This window comes from Phoca vitulina, unplaced genomic scaffold, assembly GCF_004348235.1.
Source record: "Phoca vitulina isolate PV1807 unplaced genomic scaffold, GSC_HSeal_1.0 scaffold38, whole genome shotgun sequence".
NCBI classification, from domain to species: Eukaryota; Metazoa; Chordata; class Mammalia; order Carnivora; family Phocidae; genus Phoca; species Phoca vitulina.
In genome coordinates, this window is record NW_022589741.1 from 13,255,583 (window position 1) to 13,272,919 (window position 17,337).

Genomic DNA, 17,337 nt, shown 5'->3' on the forward strand with positions numbered 1-17,337 from the left:
GAAGACAGTGCAATCACCACCACTGTCTAATTCCAGAATATTTTCATCACCCCAAAAAGAAATTCTATATCCATTAGCAGTCACTCTCCTCCCTCCCTCCTCTGTCAATCCCCCTCCTGTAGCTCCTAGCAACCACTCATCTACTTTCTGTCTCTATGGAGCTGCCTATTCTAGACATTTCATGTAAAAGGAATCATATAATATGTGGCCCTTTGTGCCTGGCTTTTTTCACTGAGCCCAGTGTTTTCAAGGTTCAACCACACTGCTGCACCCTTTTTTTATGGCTGAAATATATTCCACTGTATGTGGAAAGACCACATTTTGTTTATCCGTTCATCAGTTAATGGGCATTCAGGCTGTTTCCACTTTTTGGTTATTATGAATAATGTTGCTATGAACATCTGTGTACCTGTTTCTGTGTTAACATATGCTTTTGATTTCTTGGGTATATACCTAGAAGTAGAATAGGCGGGTCATATGGTAACTCTATGTTTAACTTTTTGAGGAACTGCCAAACTGTTTTTCCAAAGTGGCTATACCATTTTATATTCCCACCAGCAGTGTATGAGGATTCCAGTTTGGAAAATAAGCTTTATTTCCCAAAATCTCTTCCTTTACAAACCTTCTGCCTTCCTTTAAAAAATGAGCATGAGGAAAATAAATGTTTTTATTTCACCATCCAATGTGTATTTCAACAACTAGCTTATTTTATAAAAACATAATCTCTAGGAAGAACATAAGCATTAAAAGGGAATGTAAATGGTATGGCTATAAAATATTGAAACTAGCTTAACCAACACACTAGAATATTCGCATCTCATAAATGAGTCCCATGCCCCCATTTAATTACATAAGGAGGTTATGTACCCATTCCACCTTCGAAATTTCTGTTTTGAAATTACTTTCAAGGCTAGTTCATAAAGGCAGATAAAATCAGTCTTCTGATATCATATGGCCATATTCTTTTCCTTTCAAGGACCAGACACCATACTACCCCGCTTGATCACCCACCTAATTTGTTTCACAAACATGAGTCGAAATGATTCCTGACCACTTCCAAAATTCCAATCCAGCCTTAAAAAAAAAAAAAAAGAACGAAGTAACAGGTTTTTTTCCCCTACCACTGAGAATAGTATTCAAAATGGAGTTTTAAAATGGATCTTATACTACAATTATACAAGTTATCATCATTGGGTAAGCTGGGAGAAAAGAACAGAGTATACTATGTACTATTCTGCAATTTCCTGTGAGTCTATAATTCTTTAAAAATAAAAAGGTTTTCAAATACAGATCTTAACAGAGAGGCAGAATTTCAGAAGGAAAATGGGAAAAGCATGGAAACTACTCTGCGTAGGTCAAAAAAGAAAAATGCAATCCACATCACAGGAATCACAGCTAGCCCAGATAAACCACAAAGTTCCTTCCCAGGTATAGTGGAAGAGAAGGCAGAAAACGAGTCAGACTACAGAGCATCCTGAATGTCAAGCTACAGTTTGGAACTCACCTTGTCCACAATGAGATACCCTTGGAAGATTTTTTGTAACCCATGAGAAAAATAAAGCCAGGCTTTTGAGAGATTAATATGGCAGCAGTAGAGAGGACAGACTGGAGGGAAGAGCCTAAAGGCAGAAAGATCAGTTACCATTACAGTAGCCCAGGCAAAGAAAGGTGCGAGGGGTTGGCCATAGAACCAGACCATATGGAGCTTAAAGACTTAATGCTCTGGACTCGTCTATAAAGATCCATATCTGGCATTCATTCTGAGCTCTAGATCATGACTACAATAAAGAAATCTCTTCTTGGGGCGTCTGGGTGGCTCAGTCGTTAGCATCTGCCTTCAGCTCAGGTCATGATCCCGGGGTCCTGGGATCGAGCCCCGCATCGGACTCCCTGCTCGGTGGGAAGCCTGCTTCTCCCACTCCCACTCCCCCTGCTTGTGTTCCTGCTCTCGCTGTCTCCCTCGTCAAATAAATAAATAAAATTTTTATTAAAAAAAAAAGAAAAGAACTCTCTTCTCTGAATCACTAAAAGGGAAAAGTTTTAACATTTCAATCTTCATTGGGCTTATAAGAATAAAGTTAAAAAGGCAGAAACAGCTCACTTAACATCAAAAAAACAAAACAAAAAAGGTCTGATGGCAAGTAGACTTTCTAGCTTTGGACCGTGTCCCTTTAAGCAAACGACATTAGAGGCTCTCTTCCACTTTGGGAGAAACTTCCTCCCAAAGACTGTACACTATCAGCCGCACTCTGACTACTTTAAGTAGGAAGCTTCATTTGTACTAGTAAACTTCTGGTTGAAGAGCCCACCGAGGTCCTCAACGAACAGTTCTCCTTCTCTAATGCCACACTTTCAGAAAGCAGTCCTTTCCAGGAGCTGTGAGATGCTGACTGCTGAAATGCAGGAGGATCCAGGACTTTATTACAGGCTGAGCAAACAGTACAACTGACTGAACGTTTACTCAAGGCCCACCGGGTACTGGATACCGATGACACAGATGATTCCAACAGTCCCGCCTTCAGAGAAGTCACAGTCTACTGGGAAACATACACAGAAAAGTCAATGTAACACAAAGCACTTAATGCCATTACAGGGGTATGTAAGAGATGCTTTGATGATGATGATGATGATGATGATGATGATAACAACAGCCAATATTGATGAAGTACTTAGTCTATGCAGGTCCTATTCAGAGCATTTTTCCTACATTAATTCACGATCCTCACAACAAGACTAATATTATCCACTTTTTATAGATTGGGAAACTGAAGCACAGATTGGTTGAACACTTTTATCCCAGATCTGCAGCCACATGATTAACCATGCCAGACTGGCTCCTAACTCAGGGACTGAACTGCCCACCATAATGCCCCTTAATGAAGGACCAATTAATGTTGCCTGGAAGGGCAGTTCAGACCAAAGAGAGCAGAAGACAGTAGATGGCATCTTTGAGACCCACCACTGAAGGGCAACCAAGCATTCACCAGACAGACAAGCTGTCTGGGGTAGAGGGTTGCTTATTTGCAGGGAGTGGGTCAGGGGACAGCACTCTAAGCAACAAGAATGAAGGAGGAGCAATACCAGGAGGGACCCAGCATCAGATTTAAGGGCAGTCAAAGAACAGTCAGAAGCATAATCTTCTCGTGGAGGACTCCTAGTTTCCAGGGACAAGAGAGGAAGCCATCAAGGACTGAGGTGTTATAGGCCTTGCAGGCTTTATATTTCGGGTAAGAGGGGCTCATCTGAGGCCTTTACTGCTGAGTGATGTGAAGAGATCTGCCATCAATAAAGATAAATCTGGATGAAAGGGGGAAGGTGGCCCAGAGGCCAGGAGACCAATTAGGAGGTTACACAATAACTCTGTCAAGAAATGATAAGGAGTGGATGAATGTGAGCAGATGCTTCTGAAGTAGAACCAACAGTATTTGGTGACTAATTGCCTGTGGAGGGTCAGGAAGAGAAGGCAGACGGGAAAAGCTGAGGCTCCTGTTCTAAGCGGAATAGGGCAAAAGGAAGATCAAATTTTAAGAGGAATAATAATAACACTGATAATAATCGTAGTGTTGGCTCTAATATTTTTTTTAGGTAAACTCTACCCTGCAATGTAAGGCTCGAACTCCTGACCCTGAGATCAAGAGTCGCACGCTCTACCAACTGAGCCAGCCAAGCGTCCCTCTAATTTCTTAAGCTGTTACTACATACCAGCGCTATGCTAAATACTTTTACAAGAACGATCTCATTCGATGTTAAGAAGGTAAGTTCTATTACCGTCGCCCTTTCAAAAATGGAGAAACTAAGACTGGAAGAAAATAAGTCATTTATTTGAGGCCACAGTCACTAAATATTGAAGCCAGAGAAAGACTAAGACTCAGAGTTTAAAGCGTTGGGGGAAGTGTCCAAGTGTGGGTCTCTAGCAGGCCCCTGAATAGCTTTACGTGGACTTGAAGACAGGTGGGAGTGCTAGAGGCACAGAGTTACAGTAACAACACAACTACACTATTATTACTATTCCTGTTGCTATCATTTACTAAGCACTTGCTGTAAATGAGATACGGTTTGAATGTTTTACATACTTGGTTTCATCCAATCGACACAATCCTGAGGTGGGTGCTACTATTCTCGTCCTTACAGAGAGAAAAACCAAGAGATGAAGTAAACCGTTCAGACTGCTCAGACAGAAAAGGATGGACTCTTACCCAAATGCGGGGCTTCCTGATTCAGATGAGGGAAGAGAAGAGTAAGTGGAGCAGAAGACAGGGAGGGAGGGAGGGAGTGCCAAGGACTGAATCCAGAAGAATCCCATCCCTTACAAAGCTGGCAGAGAAACGGAGTAGCAAAGGAGTTCATGAAGGAGTAGTAACACCAGGGAAGAAAAAGCAAACACGAAAGGCGCTCCTGGTTTGAAAACTAAAGGAAATGTGTAAAAGAATAGGGTAGTTAGTGTCAAATGATTCACAGAACTCAGATAGAACCAGAGTTTAAATTGAGTAATAGGATTAGCAACAAGGCACTGAGAACCCTTCCCAGAGCAGCTCAGTGGACATGCCAGGGCAGTAGGTGCGGAGGAGAAAGAGGTGACGTAGAGCTGGATGCTAAAAGAGAGGCACTGATAATAACAGTAATGATGCCTTTAATATTTCTTAAGCTATTATTAAGTACCAGCTCTATGCTAAATACTTTTACAGGAACGATCTCATTTAATGTTAAGAAAAGTAAACTTTTCTGTAGGCTTTGTGGGTCACACATGGTCCCATATTTTCCTTTTTTTTTTTTTTAACAACCCTTTAAAAATGTAAAAAGCATGTTAGCTGGGTTATACAAAAAACAGGCCACAGGATGGATGTGAGCAACTGGCAATAGTCTCCCGACCCTCTCTGACAGTGTGGTGGGGAAGAGCACAGACTCTGCAGTCAGACCGACTGCATTATTACCCAGCTCCTCACTCTCTGGGTGACCTTGGGCAAGTCACTTAACTTCTCTATGTCTCAGTTTCCTTCCCTGTAAAATGGGGATAACAACAGGAGCTACCTCTTCAGGTTGCCTTAAGGAGAAATAAATACAGATCAAGCACTTAGTTACTAAAGAAAAGTCTCATCAATATGGAGGAGCTGATGGAGGATGGGCAGATGGGAGCGAGCCAATAGAGAAGGAGAGATATTAAATGGAAAAGGATAATCAATTTCAAGTCCCGAAGAAGAAGTGGAGGAACAGGATGTGGATAGTACAGGTGAGTGCAAGAGAGCGGGCTCTATCCTACCTGCTGGTGAAAAGTAGAAACCAGTTTGGAGAGCAGCCGGCCAACTTCCATCAAAATTTCAAACGCATGGATCTTTTGATCCCCTCTCCTCTAAAACTTGGCTGTGCACATATACCCGAGGAAGGATAAAGCCATGGATGCAAGGCTGTTCCCCCTACAGCAGTGCTGGTAAAAATGAAAAAATGCAAGAGCTTACCAATCCATCAGCAGGGGAAAGGTAAAATAAAGTAATGCGCATCTATACAATGGGGTCTTCTGTAGTCCTTTAGAAGAAAGAGATAAATATGCAGACAGGGAAAGGTCTCTACCATTTAATTTTATTTCAACTTTTTATTTTGAGATCATTGGAGAGTCACATGCCACTTTAAAAAGTGTTACAGAGAGAGCCCATGTACCCTTTCCCTAGCTGCCCTCAATGATGACAGCTTGCAAAACTACAGTTCAATACTAGAAGTTAATTTTTAATACAAAAGCAAACTCAAACTAGTGTGCATATTACACACACTCCCTCTTGTGTATATAAGCAACCATACACTCTGTACGCTCCATGCATGTTCAGAAGATACACACTTTGCTGGCTCGGGGCCGACACCTCTGGAAAGTGAGCACGGTAAGGGAGGGAGAGGATGAAGGACATTCACCTTATGGACACTTTCACTACTTCTTCTTAGCCCAAGTGCAAATACGACTTCTACGATAGAGAAAGTAAACAGGCAGAGGGATTAACTTTTGAAATAAACGCAAGCACCTATTCTTTCCATCCAGGGGGTTGAGTGTGTGGAAGCAGAAGGGACGAAAACTGAAGACGCTCACGGAGGTTTCTATTGACTCAGTTAAGCGGAATGGTCGGCGGATTCATTCTGTCACAGCCCACCGGCTGCCGGGCTCTGTTCTAGGCACCGGAGGGTCAAAAATTAACCACACAGATGCAGTCTCTGAACCCCAGGAACTGAGAGCCTACCAAGAAAGGTGGACATTAACCAAAATTACACAATCATAATTAGCATTATATTACAGCACAGCAGTCTAGAGCATGGGCTCCAAGGCCTAACTGCTGCGTGCACATCCCAGCTCTGCTGCCAACTGGTTATGTGACTTGGGACAAGTGACTTAACACTCGGCACTTCAGTTTCCTCGTCTATAAAATGGGGACAATTAGAGGTCCTATTTATTTCCCCATCTATCTAACCCAGAGGGTTGCTGTAAAGACTTTTTTTAAAAAGGCCATATTTAGAACAGTGCCCGGCGCACAATAAACATCGTATGTTTGCTATTATTGTTAGTCTCATTACTATTATTTCAGCGGGAGTCTAATCTGTCTTCAGGCAAATGGAAGGTCAGGAAAGCTTCTTTGAGCAAGTGACATATAAATTAAGTTCCAAAGATGAATATGAATTAAAAAGCGAAAGAGAAAAACTGTCTGGCAGAGGGCAGGACAGACACAAAGACCCTATGCTAAGAATGAGTGTGGCATGTTAAGAATCTGACAAAAGGCCAATGAAGCTGGGGCTCAGAGAGGAGAGAGAGGAGACTGGACAACTAGAAAGGGCATGTGAAACTTAGGAATTTTATCTTTATCTGAGTAACAGAAGGTATGATACAAGAAATAACAGATTTCTGGGTTTTTCTTTCTTTTTTTTTTTTTAAAGATTTTATTTATTTCTTTGACAGAGAGAGACACAGCAAGAGAGGGAACACAAGCAGGGGGAGTGGGAGAGGGAGAAGCAGGCTTCCCTCGGAGCAGGGAGCCCGATGTGGGGCTCGATCCCAGGACCCTGGGATCATGACCTGAGCCGAAGGCAGACGCTTAGCAACTGAGCCACCCAGGCGCCCCATGAATTTTCTTTTTTTTTTTTAGGGTCACTTTACTGGACTATGGGGTCTTCTGTGATAGAAGGAGGTGAGCGTGAGCTCACCAAAAACGGGTAAAGATTTGGAAAGAACAGTCATTCTGGTGAAGGAGAAAAGAAATCAGCTACAGGCAAAGAGGGCTACTAACAAGAATAAGAAGCACAGATGAGGGCAGAACTCACGTGCTGGCAACTGAACAAATAAACACGATTCCATCATTTCTTCAGGCCCTAAAGCGGGAACACAGAAAATGGGCAGCATTGTTAATCCACAGCTGGAGATGGGTACGGCGTGGGGGACAGAAGAACAAAGGTGCAGGAGAACTGAGGATACGTATGACTCATTGAAAGTGACCAACTATGTCCACGTGGACGAAAGTGATGCCAGGAAGAATGTCATACATTTGGAGACAGGCAAGATTTCAGGGGCTGGAGGCCTCCGTGAAATCGGAGAGTAAGTTCAGCAAGTGGCAGAACTAAAAAGACAGGAAATTGTGTTCAGAGAGCAAATTTCCAAATTTATGATTTCAGAGGTGGCAGTCTGACCGGCCCCAGGAATAGATTGCTAGAGACAAGTGGAGAGACAGACAGCTGAAGTAAAGGTCAAGCCAGAATGAGATTAGGATGTTGGACAAGCAACCGACGTAAACATTAAGAAGACAAGAGATCAGGGAAGGAGTAAGAGTAAACTATTTATAAGGACCAGGAATTAAATTTTCAGTTACATTCTTAAATACAGCACCATAAGGAATGTGTTGTTAAGTATCCAGAATAAAACAGGCATGCCTTGCTAATAACAAAGCTTCATCTATTTATTTAGCCAAATAATTTTCAAAGATTCCCTGAATACCATTCCTGAAAAAAAGCTCTCAGAAAGACAAAAAAGAGGAAACTTTCTTAACTTGATTATCTGTCACAATTCGAGGGCAAGCATCACCATAATGGTAAAAACTAAAGACACAGACAAGCCAAAACCTGCGAGAAAATCTTTGCAAAATATATATCTGATTAAAAAAAAAAAAAAAAAGAAAGAAACAACCCATGCATATATCTGATTTAAGGACAGGTATCCAAAATATTCTAAGAACTCTTAAAATGCAACACTAAAAAAACAACCAACCACCACAGAAAACAATTAAAAAATGGGCAAAAGATCTAAACCTCACCAAAGAAGATATACACAGATAGCAACTAAGCATGTGAAAAGATGCTCAACATCCTATGTCACTGGGGAATTGCAAATTAAAACCACAATGAGATACGGCTCACCCCTATTAGAGTGGCAAAAATCCAAAGCCCCGACAACACCAAATGCTAGCAAGGCCGTGGAGCAATAGGAACTCTCATTCACTGCTGGTGAGAGTGCAAAACCAAACGGCCACTTTGGAAGACAGTCTGGTGGTTTCTTACAAAACTAAACGTACTCTTACCATATGATCCAACAATCACGCTCCTTTGTATTTACCCAAAGAGTTGAAACCCGCACGTGGATTTTACAGCGGCTTTATTCATAACTGCCAAAATGTGGAAGTAATCCAGATGTTCTTCAGTAGGTAAGTGGATAAACTAGGGTACATCCAGACAATAGAATACTATCCAGTGATAAAAAGAATGGAGCTATCAAGCCACAAAGAGACGGGAAGGAAGCTTAAATGCACATTGCTAAGTGAAAGTAGCCAATCTGAAGAGGCTACCTAATGTACCATTCCAACTATATCACATTCTGGAAAAGGAAAAATTATGGAGGTGGCAAAAAGATAAGTGGGGGAGAGGGAAGGAGATGGCTGGAGGGAGCAGGGGAAATGCTTAAGGCAGTGAAATTATTCTGTGTGATACTATAATGGTAGATACATGACATCATGCATTTGTCCAAACCCACAGAACTATACAAAATAAATGTGGACCCTAATGTAAACTACAGACTTTAATTAATAACATATCAATATCAGCTCATCAACTGTAACAAATGTACCCCACTAATACAAGATGTTAATATTAGGGGAAACTGGGGGAAGGAGGGAGGTAAGGGGATATCTGGAATTCTCTGTACTTTCTGCTCAATTTTTATAAATCTGCTCAAAAAATAAAGTCTACTAATTTAAAACAAAAACTAAAGGTATTACCATTTGAGTCACGCAAGAGAAAATAATGTCCGATATTGGTGAGGAAATCTATTCAAGAAATTTAGGGTGCCAACTCTGCCTGGGCTGGGTCTGGCTCTTCTACCTACTGGTAATGTCTTATGACTTGTGATCAAGTCATAAACTTCTCCAAATCTCAGTTTCTCTACTGGTAAACTAGGAGATCATCATCATCGTGGAGTTAAGAAGATTAACTGAGTTCATACACATAAAGCACTAAGAACAGTGACTGGAATTAAGTGTAACAAATATTAGCCCCCTGTTACTCAAAGGTCTGTAAACCTATAAATCAACATCACATGGGGTCTTGTCAGAAATGCAGACTCTCAGGCCTACCCCAGACCTACTGAGTCTGCACTTTCCTTGACATGTCATCTTTTTTTTTTAAGTTTTTATTTAAATTTCAGTTAGTTAACATACAGTGTAATATTAGTTTCAGGTGTACAATACAGTGATCCGACAATTAAATACAAGACCCAGCGCTCATCACAAGTGCACTCCTTAATCCCCTTCACTTATTTCACCGATCCCCCCCAACCACCAGCAGTTTGTTCTCTATAGTTAAGAGTCTATTTCTTGATTTCCTTCTCTCTTTTTTCCCTTTGCCCGCTTGTTTTGTTTCTTAAATTCCACATGAGTGAAACCGTATGGTTTGTCTTTCTCTGTCTTATTTCACTTAGCCTTATGCCCTCTAGCTCCATCTATGTCATTGCAAATAGCAAGATTTCATTCTTTTTTATGGCTGAGTAATATTCCATTGTGTGTGTGTGTGAAAATATATATATATATACATACATACACACACACACACATCTTCTTTATCCATTCATCAGTCAATGGACACTTGGGCTGTTTCCATAATTTGGCTATTGTAGATAATGCTGCGGTGAACATCGGGGTGCATGTATCCCTTTGAATTAGTATTCCTTATTGTTTGGGTAAACATCTAGTAGCACAATTGCTTGAATCAGCATTTTAATAAGATCCCTCAGGTAATTTCTGCACACATAAAGTTGAGAAGCACTGTATTAGATGGTATTATTATCACCATAACTATTCTTCAACATTGTCACTAAAAAAGGAGCATAAGCATTGGGAAAGTCCAAATTATTATTTGCTCATGATTATGATTAGTCTACTTTAAAAAGAGAGGGAGAATCAACTGTAATAGTTAAAGAAATTTCAAAATATTCTCTAAAGTGACTATAATTAAAACATGTAGTACAGGTACACAGATAAGCACCGCCTGTCAAAAGTATATGTTAAGGGGCGCCTGGCTGGTTCAGCAGGTAGAGCATGCAACTCTTGATCTCGGGGTTGTAAGTTCAAGCCCTACATCAGGTGCAGAGATTACATTAAAAATAAAATCTTTTTAAATAAATAAGATTCTGTGTTAACAAGACTATTTCAAATAAGTATGTAAGTGACAAACTATTAGGACAACTGGCTACCAAAATTTTTTTTTAAATCCAGATCCTTATCTCACATTATACTGAAAATACATTCCAAGTGGATTTAAAACCTAAATATTAAAAATAAATTTACAAAGCACTAGAAGAAAACTTAGAGAACTTTTATTGTTCAGATGGGTACCTGCACTCCTGAGAATACCATAAAACCCAGAAGTCCCAGCAGAACAATACAGAGAGGATGAGCATGGCCCCTGCACAAGGATGACACACAAATTCGTGAAATGTTCCATATTTTTTATACAAACATGTAAAAAAAATAAGTAAAATAAAACCTTTTAAATAACAAAAGATATACCACAAAAGTTAAAAGTTAAGACAAATTATATGAGAGAAAATACTTACACCATACATAACGAAGCATTAATAACCACATAGGACTTTTTAAAGTCCTACACATGATTAAGAAAATGAATAGTAACATTTCAAAAAACTAACAGAAAAGTGGGGGGTGGGGGAAATTAAAGTAGATTTTTTATATATGTAAAGAGACTGAATTATAAAAGCTGCAATAGCACAAAATAAAATAAACCCCCCAAATCCACCTACAAATAGTTGCATGTGCACTGAAAAAGATATGGAAGAACATATACCAAACTGTTAACAGTTATTTCTAGAGAGTAAAATTGGGAGTGGAGCAAGCGCTTTTTCCTTCATAAATTTCTATACACTGAACTCTTTACAATGAACATGCTTTTTTTTTTTTTTTAACTTACCTCTGTTTAATTATAAAAGAAAAAAGTACTGAGAGTTTTAACTTTAAAGGCGAACATTTTCACAAGCTTCCTGGTTTTCTCAGCAAGTACTTAACCCCTAACATCTGGAAAATATATTTTTGTTATCAAAATTTTCCTAAAAATCCTTTAAGTAAAAATATGCCAACTTCTCCTCCCCAAAGGGACCACAATGTCCAATTTCTAGTGGCCCTCTGTTCAAAGCTAGTTCCAACCTAATTTCCAAAAGCAGTGTCTAAACCAGACAAGAAATTTAGCAACATAACACAGAATATCGAAATGGAAACCACATGTCCAAAATATGCCTAATAGCAACAGACAGCAACTGTAGAAGAGTAACTGCAAGTAACTCCATATTCACTTCAGTTTCAATTCTGAATCATTTCTCGGTCACTAAACTGGAAAAAAAATTTTTTTCAGCCATTTGTCATCTCTGACTAAACACAGGCTTCAGCCCCCAAATCACTAAGTGTAGAGAAGTACATGCCCTCAAGAAGACTGCCAATGGAAGGGTTTTTCCAGAAAAAGTGGTTCACATACACAGCAGGAAAATCTTGTACTACAGGGAACTCGGTTACCACCTGAATTCCCTCAACTAATTTGGAAACTACTGGAAGTAAATGACTAAGAAGTAAAACATATGAGGAAAGATGAAAAAAATATTCCTACATATTGAAAGCCACATAAAGTGGTTCAAGTTGCTTTTTAGTTGCCTTTTGCTCAAGTTAGAATATTAAATTCTTCTGCTCTGTGTGAATCAGAAATTAGCTTCACTGGTTTCTTACACAAAATTTTCAGCTGCTATAATGAATTACATGACTACTTAAAGGTTTTTTTTTTTTTTTTTACTACTTACACTTAACAAAATGTACTACATGTACATCTGCCCAATACTAACTATTCTTCATGTCATTAGACCTGAATTGATTAAAGTGATAAAAACCACCAGTTCTTGGAACTAAATACCCTCCCCTTTCCCTAAAACTGTCACTCAAACATGATGAATCTAAAACAATCAGTTGCCATGTCTCAGAAGATATAAACATAACTACAATGAAGCCATAAATTAGTGAGGTTGGCATTCTCCCCACAAAGGAAAGATGAGATTCATTACCTTTCACCATATATGTAACAGGCAGAGTCTCTTGGTTTCTAGAGCATCCACTAAGCAGGGCAACATCTTCTGCTCAATGTAAATTCAGCTGCCCGGATATTTGCAACCAAAACAAACTGCAAGATCTAGTTTCTTTTTTTTCAAAAGGTAAACAATCCCTCTGGCCAAATTTTTTGATTTGCCAAAAAAAGATGTGAGTGAAAAAGAAATGATCAGGAGGACAGCATACCCAGGTTTTAAATTCTTAGTTAAGGCTCTTAAGATTCCTCGTCTTTTAAGAGAGGCACAGACCTTGTCAGTAATGTTAGAAATTGCACACTCCGTGTCTTGTATTCAGCCAAAAAAACCTCTTCAGGTACACTGATAATTTTATCCCATGCCCGTGAGCATGGTATCAAGAAGGTCTAGGAAAAGCATGCAGTAAGAGTGCAGCACTGAGAATTCATAGAGAGACCGGTCAAGAGAAAGCAGGTTCAGAACAAAGGTCAAAGTCCTTCAGTATTTGTAATACTAAGATCACCTCTGTGCTGAGACTCAAGCTTCCTCTCCGTATAATCTGTCAGTAACTACCAAGAAATGTTTTTAAACAACTGAGAGCGCTTGTTTTATCTAATTTATAACATACTTCATTATCATCTGAGACACCAAAAATTATACAACCTTATGCCTTTGTCATTATCTCTTAAAGTATTTGAAATAGAAACAGCATACTATTTACTACCTCCCAATCTTAACTCCTTTTTCTTCATTCTTGGAGACTACTGACTCTCAAAACTGGGTAATAAAGGCTGGTTCACCACTCCTCCAGTTCAGCTACAAGGCATTTTACCCTCAGTAGTAGCTTAGGATTTAACAAGAGCTTACATTTCTTTTCTACTGGTGAGCAGTACCACAAATTAGGATTAACAATATGACTGAGCATGTTCTCTTAATGAACTTTATACTTTATGATTATTAGCTACTACACAGATCTTGATTTGTGGATTCTTATACCTACAACAGCCCCTTTAGAAAAAGCACCTTTTTAAAATAGAACTTACGTTCTTTCACAGAAAAGGATGGGTAATTAGTAATTAAACAGCTTACAAACTGAGTTCTCTGGAAACACTCAAAATATTATTAAGTAACATATCTGTGCGGCGCCTGGGTGGCTCAGTCAGTTAAGCGTCTGCCTTCAGCTCCGGTCCTGGGATCGGGCTCCCTGCTGGGCAGGAAGCCTGCTTCTCCCTCTCCCACTCCCCTGGCTTGTTCCCTCTCTCGCTGTCTCTCTCTCTGTCAAATAAATAAATAAAATCTTCTAAAAAAAAAAAAAAAAGTAGGGACGCCTGGGTGGCTCAGTCGGTTAAGCATCTGCCTTCGGCTCAGGTCATGATCCCAGGGTCCTGGGATTGAGCCCCGCATTGGGCTCCCTGCTCTGTAGAGAGCCTGCTTCTCCCTCTCCTCCCCGGTTGTACTCTCTCACTGTCTCTCCTTCTCTCTCTCTCAAATAAATAAATAAAATCTTAAAAAATAATAATAAAAAAATAAAAAGTAATATATCTGCACTGCATTTGACTTCTAATTGCTAGAAAATTTGTGCTTGAAAAAATTCAGGCATCGATCCCATAGAAAATAATTTGTCTCTAGTGATTCTTACCCAACATAAAAATGAAATATGGTTTGACTTCCTGCCTTGGTTTGGTCTGATAAATTCCAAACGAATTTATTACTTTAAAAAATGAAAAGACAGGATGAAGACTAAATGCCAAAAGCACAATTCATAAAAGAGCAAATGGATAAACTGGAATTCAAAATAAAAATTCTTGCTCTTAAAAGACACTGTCGAGGGGATGAAAAGATAAGCCGCAGAATGGAAGAAAATCTTTGCAAAGCATTTATCTGATAAATGACTTGTGTCCAGAATATACAAAGAATTCTCATCGCTTCTCGGCCTTTTGGCTAAGATCAAGTGCGGAATATACAAAGAATTCTCAAAACTCAACATTAAAAAAATAAACCACCCAATTTTTAAAAACAGGCAAAAGTTTTGAACAAGTACTTCACCAAAGATACACAGCTAGCAAGTCAGTCCCTGAGAAGATGTCAATATCATTAGTCATGAAAAAAATGTAAATTTAAAGCACAAGATAGCATATACAACTATCAGAATGGCAAAAATTTTCTCATCCTAGCGTTGGTGAGGATATGGAGCAACTAGAACCCTCACACACTGCTAGACAGAATGTAAATTTATACAGCCACTTTGGAAGACAATTTGGCAGTTTCTTAAAAAGCTAAACACACACCTACCAGCCATATGACCCAGTCCTCCCACTCCAAGGTGTTTACCCAAGAGAAATGAAAACATAAGTCTACCCAAAGTTCCACATCAAGTCCCTAGTAGCTTTATTCACAATAGCCAAAAACTAGAAACAATTCACATGTTCATCAATAGAAAAATGGATAAACAAATCCTGTTATAGCCATATAATGAAACATTACTCAGATTCACCACTCAGCAATAAAAAGTAACAAACTACTGATACAGACAACAACAGTGAAGGAATCTTTTTTTTTTAAGATTTTACTTATTCGAGAAAGAGAGAGAGCACATGCATGAGCACAGGGAAGGGCAGAGAGAAAGGGAGAAGCAGACTCCTGCTGAGGAGGACACTGGGATCATGACCTGAGCTTAACTGAATGAGCCACCCAGGCACTCCCAACAGTGAACAGATGCTGAAACCTCCTGGTTAAGGTCATTTACATGAAATTCCAGAATAGGCAAAGATAACCTATAGTGACAGCAAATTAGGGGTTTTCTGGGGCTGAAGGCGGGAGTGGGAATGAATGCAAAGGGCACTAAAGGAACTTTTTGGGATAGTAGCAAAGTTCTACATGTTGATAGTGTGGTCATTACATGACTGTATATATTTGTCAAAATGCAAATTGTATACTTAAAATGGTTCAATTTTATTGAATGCAAATTACGTCTTAAGTTGATTAAAATGTTATTTTGGGGGGGAAATCTATAAAATTATAGTGTTTCTTAAGATGTTTATAGTACCTTCCACTAGATTACTTTCAAATCTTTGACACTCTTACAAAGAAGCTCAGAAAAGGCTGGGATTATTATCCCATTTTATAAACTGCAGGGGCAGAAGGGAAGCAGGATACACAGCGGTAGCAATCAGAAGCATGAGTCCGGGGCATAACATTACAGTGGGCAGATTTATCAATGGCAATCAAACTACCACCCAACAAACTGGCAGGACAGGGGAAAAAAAGTGCTGGGTCTTGAACTGCTGGGGAAAAACTGGCTAGAACCACATAAAAAATAAAGAACAAATATATATATATATATATTCCCAGGAAGAAGGTAGGTAAGAAAAGGCAAGAAATGCCTAGCGTCAACATTACCTATATGTACCACACATCTCAAAAAAGAAAACCACTCATGTGGAAAACAATTAAAACCAGTCATGTGGAAAACAATTACTTTTAAATAAGTAAAGTATGTAGAAGGAGCTCAAAACCCAATATATCAGATCTGAACCCAGATCTGCCAATGACTCACTCACATTTTATTAAGGTCACTAACTCTGAGTACCTCGGTGTCCCTCCTTTTATTTTTTTTTTAAAGATTTTATTTATTTATTTGACAGAGAGAGAACAAGCAGGGGGAGCAGCAGAGGGAGAGGGAGAAGCAGGCCCCGCTGCTCAGCAGGGATGCCGATGTGGGACTCGATCCCAGGACCCTGGGATCATGACCTGAGCCGAAGGCAGATGCCTAACTGACTAAATCACCCAGGCACCTCCCTCCCTTTTTTAAAATAGAAATATTAATTCTGGTCCCTGAATAGTCCTTTGGGGCACTACAGAAATAAAGAATTTATGTGAAAAAGAATTTTAAAATCATATAGTCAAGTTATATTCTCTGTGCAAAAGCATGCAACTAATAATATACTATATTATCATCAAATCAAATTAATAATTAGGTACCTTAAGAGTCAAAAACGGCTCCCTATAGCCTATAAGATCAAGTCCAAATGCCTCAGCTAAAAAATCATGTCCTTTATGAACCCAGCCCATCCAATTTATCTAAAATATACCAATCTAGGGGCGCCTGGCTGGCTCAATCTACAGAGCATGCAACTCTTGATCTTGGGGTTGTGAGTTTGAGCCCCACAGTGGATGTAGAGACTACTTAAAAATAAAATCTTTAGGGACGCCTGGGTGGCTCAGTCGGTTAAGCGTCTGCCTTCAGCTCCGGTCATGATCCCAGGGTCCTGAGATCGAGCCCCGCGCATCGGGCTCCCTGCTCAGCGGGGAGCCTGCTACTTCCTCTGTCTGCCGCTCCCCCTGCTTGTGCTCTCTCTCACTCTTGTGCACACGCTCTTTCCCTCTCTCTCTCTGACAAATAAAATTTTTTTAAAAAATAAAAAATTAAATTAAATCTTTAAAATGATGATGATGATGATGATGATGATGATGATGATGATAAAATAAGGGGTCCTGGCTGGCTCAGTCGAAAGAGCATGCGACTCCTAATCTCGGGGTCATGAGTTCAAACTCCACATCAGGAGTAGAGATTACTCAAATATTTTTAAAATAATTAATTAATAAAATACACCAATCCAAATCCATCCACTCTCCCTCAAACATAATATTTTCCTTCCCTGGACATGCTGTCCCCATACTACTATCAGCAATCCAACTCCTATATTTTGTTTAAAGGTGATCCCAAAGTCCACTGGCCTAATAAAAATTTTGCTTATCCTGAAAAACAAACAAAC

General features: G+C 39.5%; 1 protein-coding gene and 1 pseudogene across 5 annotated transcripts in view; one reads left to right on the forward strand and one right to left on the reverse strand.

The window, feature by feature from the left end:
• The window catches only part of SIK3 (SIK family kinase 3), a 238,493-nt gene that overhangs the window by 196,211 nt on the left and 24,945 nt on the right, over positions 1-17,337 (reverse strand). The gene's annotated exons all lie outside the window — the stretch shown is intronic.
• On the forward strand, positions 10,881-10,956 carry LOC116647063 (annotated as a pseudogene).